The sequence below is a fragment of the Lactuca sativa genome, chromosome 9, assembly GCF_002870075.4.
Source record: "Lactuca sativa cultivar Salinas chromosome 9, Lsat_Salinas_v11, whole genome shotgun sequence".
Classification (NCBI taxonomy): Eukaryota; Viridiplantae; Streptophyta; class Magnoliopsida; order Asterales; family Asteraceae; genus Lactuca; species Lactuca sativa.
Window position 1 is genome coordinate 166815055 of NC_056631.2, and position 3967 is coordinate 166819021.

Sequence of the window (3967 nt, forward strand, 5' to 3'; positions counted from 1 at the left end):
ACCAAAACATTGAAGCATGGTCAATTTTCCCAGCAACGTTTCTTCATTCCTTTAGCAATCCGTTTTACTTGCAGGTTACACCCACTTTTAGTACAATATATTGACCTGCATATTAAGTTCAACAACTCATCGAAGTAGTGCCATTCTTGGACAATTATACATCAATTCAATAGATTTATGACAATTTCGTACATTCATAAAATGGACTTATCAATAACCAGGATGCGCCATTTCCCACATGAACATGTATAACGATTCAGATCAACAACATAAGTTTTTTTTTAAATCAAAAACCCGATAAATTCTAGGACGGGAGCAGAGACGTGATCTCTGGCGGGATCCTTGTTGCTTGTCACCGAACAGACTTTTACATCCTTTTATGAAACACCATTTTCAGCATACGGAGTTAGTATGGTAGTCAAACTCGTTAAAAAGTAAATATGATCAAATAAGATACTTGTACACGCAATTAAATAAATTCAATATTTCACCCGATATTTTACCTGCCAATAAACTGCGTTCAACGAAAGTCTGTTAAATGTAATCACGAATTGCCTCGGTAAGCATTATTATCGATACATTGTGTTGATTTCCTAATGACACAAAAAAAAATTGGGGATCATCAATGTTGACTACATTCCAACGGATGTTAGGGAAATAAGCTCTTGCTATTTTGCAAAACTAATGATGGCAAGCACTTCACGAGCATTAGAGGTCAGTCGATAGAAGTTTTCTTCAAAATTAGACACAGTATATAAGTTGGATGTCATCCAGAACAAAGGTTGTAATGTTCTGCCAGAGACGCCTCTTGTGCGCATATACTTAAACACACTTTTAGAAGTATACCTACGATAAGAATCATGGAATACATGCTCTAAGCAAGAACTAACGACATCGTCCATATTTGTTTTGAACAATACTTTCCTACCCTGTCTCAGAGCTTCTCTTAACCTCATAAGGAACCATGTACACTAGTAGAGATTATTTTCCATGTTCATACCAAATGTTATAGGGAGGGTCTAGTTGTTCCCATTGATAGCAACCGCTAGTCCGCTACAAAACATTGTTTTTAGGTAGTCCCCTCTAAGAGGGACACTACCTATGAAGATCACAGGCAAGAAGCCGCCTATGAATGCATGAACCTGTATTTTTTTGGGAACAAAAACGAATTAATTTAGATGTAGAAACATTATCAATTTTAAAGAAACAATAGAAAAGTATAAAAAAACAAATATACCACCCATCTGATAGTCAAAAAACAAGCTTCAAAACGATCCATCAAATCAGTTCTGATGTGAGTGTAAGTATGTGGGCTAGTTCACCTAAGGTTGTAAAGGTAAACATGCATGTTGTTAAAGCTTTCTTCGTGCTGACTTTCTGAGAAACTCATTTTGAAGCAATTTCATAAGAGATAATTATAAATTACTTGGTTGAAGGTAAGGTTTTAAGCTATGACAACCCAAAAGTTTCCATTCTGTAAAACCATCCACAACAATCGAAGTCAAATCCGTTCTGCTAACATTCAAACTTTTGGGATAAGTTTGAGTATTTCAGGATTTACACTTAAAGAGATATCAGGAGAGAGGATGCACTAAGGTATTGTGCAACTCTGTTTTTCTCAAAACTCTTTGATATTAGAGTTCAATGCCTGAATAAAATATTTTCTGCCAAAAACCCTAGGGGTATATATATGGTTCTTAACCATATTTATTCATTTGTTACATTTCCAACTAGAGAAAAGCCGATTTCTCTCTCAAGGATCTTCATCTGTTCACCCCCAATTGTAAGTACATCGAAACTAGAGTGTATTAAAGGGTACTACATGACTAGATAACATGGAAATCATCCATAAAACCCAAGGAAAGGGTGTTCACGGCCCAAGATCCTCTTGGACCGTGAACACTAAATTTGAGGCCAAAAGTGTGCCTTATGCCCCTATAGACCTTGGAACCGAACATGGAACTACCCTTGACATGTCAAGGCCTTAAAATCATTAAGAAACAAGGGCTAGAAGTGAGCTCACGGCCAAGGATGTTCTTGGGCCGTGAACTCCATTTTATGGTGCCAAAATGCCCTAAATGCCTTCCTTAAGCCAAGAGACTAGCCTAACACTTTACCTTGATGTGTTTAGGACTCAAAACAATCAAAATACCATCACCCATAGGTGATTATGGCCGCAAACTCAAGCCAAAATGGTCCAAGGGCCGAAAACTCAAGTTAGGGGTGTTTTGATGCCACAAACACTTCCTAAGGCTTAGACTTGAATTTAGGATGCTTCTTTATGACCTTTAGGACCCTAAACAACCCTCATAAACATAAATTACCATGAGTTTACGGTTGTAAACTCATTAGGGCCGTAAACACCTCAAAAACTCCAAAGAATGTGGTTTTCCTCATCCTAGGGTAGAGCTAAGGTCCCTAAATCACCCCCTAGCCTTCAAACTTGCACTTACCCATGAGTAACCATGAGTTTACGGCCGTAAACTCCCTTAGGACGTAAACCCATGGTAGTAAACTCATGTGAGTGCCATTCTACCTTCCTTTGTTGAATCACATGTGATTCCAACACATGGTCAAGGTCTTTCCTAGTCCCGGAAGGTGTTTCCTTTCATATAGTTGTTTATAAACACTATATTCATGTCAATATGTGTCCTTATATATCATTTAGGACTTATTGTGTCTCAGGACTTCATTCGTGGAACTTCTCATCCGTACGCGCATACCCGTTTGAATCACCCACATCAGGTGAGTTCATACCCCGTAATGAATCTTTTAACTATTTTAACTGTTTTAAGGGGGGAATACAGGTTGAACACAATGTTAATTGTGTAAATGTTTATCGTTAAACATCTTTCAAAATGTTACTTATGTTATTTATAAGTTGTCAAAACATTTCGAAACTCATTTAAAGTTATGTTACTTTATAGTTACAGAAAACTCCGTTTTTAAAAGTAAAAGCATAACTTAGTAGAGAAATGAGTCTTTTCAGTAACAGTCCAGGTAGAGCATTAGTAAACTATTATAGGTATAGTTTAGGAGAATGCTATTCATTACTTCTTGTACAATGAAGCACCCAAAGAATCAATACCATAACAGAACGAACAGTGAAGAGAATCAAACAATACCATAACAGAACGAACAGTGAAGAGAATCAAACAGTACCAGAACAGAACATAACAAGTTAAGTTGCTATAGCATGAGAACACACAGACAGGATCTAATTATACCAATGAATCACTAACGCATTAGTGATAGTTATATTGGGTATACATGATCATATAACTTTAATGTGAATTACACGGCTTGCATGGATTTGCTGGGGTCGCGTTTGGTTCCCTAAATCTCTTTTCATTGAGAGCGTTTAGTAGGGGTTCTAGCTTTCACATTATGACCGTAATAAGACAAATATGTTTTTAGGTTATTAGTACATCCGCATGTCATTATAAACGACATATGTGTACTTACTTTTCCTGTTACTTTCATAAAGTGTCGGTACCACTAGAAAGTTGATATATTTTCTAGTCAAGATAGTTATAAACTAGGGAGATTACACTTGTACATTTGACAAAGGAACAATAGGGTCTAACTCAGAACAGAAGATGCCTTGGTAGAAGGCTACGATTAAAGGTTAGGATCATGATGCTAACTTTATGATTCCTTAATGTATACACTATAGGATACATATATGCCAGTAGATTCCGACAGCTAATAGGATATGTGCTCTTCGCTGTAATTCCCGTTCCCGTTGGATGTGGGCTTGCACCGAGGTCACCCAATCTATTATCTACCTGAATCTATATATATCTATACTTAGTATACATTAAGTCATCATAAGGGTACCAGGTATGGATCAGGTCATAGGACACAGAGTCAACGCACCGTTATTCTAGTACAAAACTTACTTATCAAAGTCAGCATTTTTGGTATATAAAACTAGAGATTTCCCAGAAAAGGGCTTAATCCATTT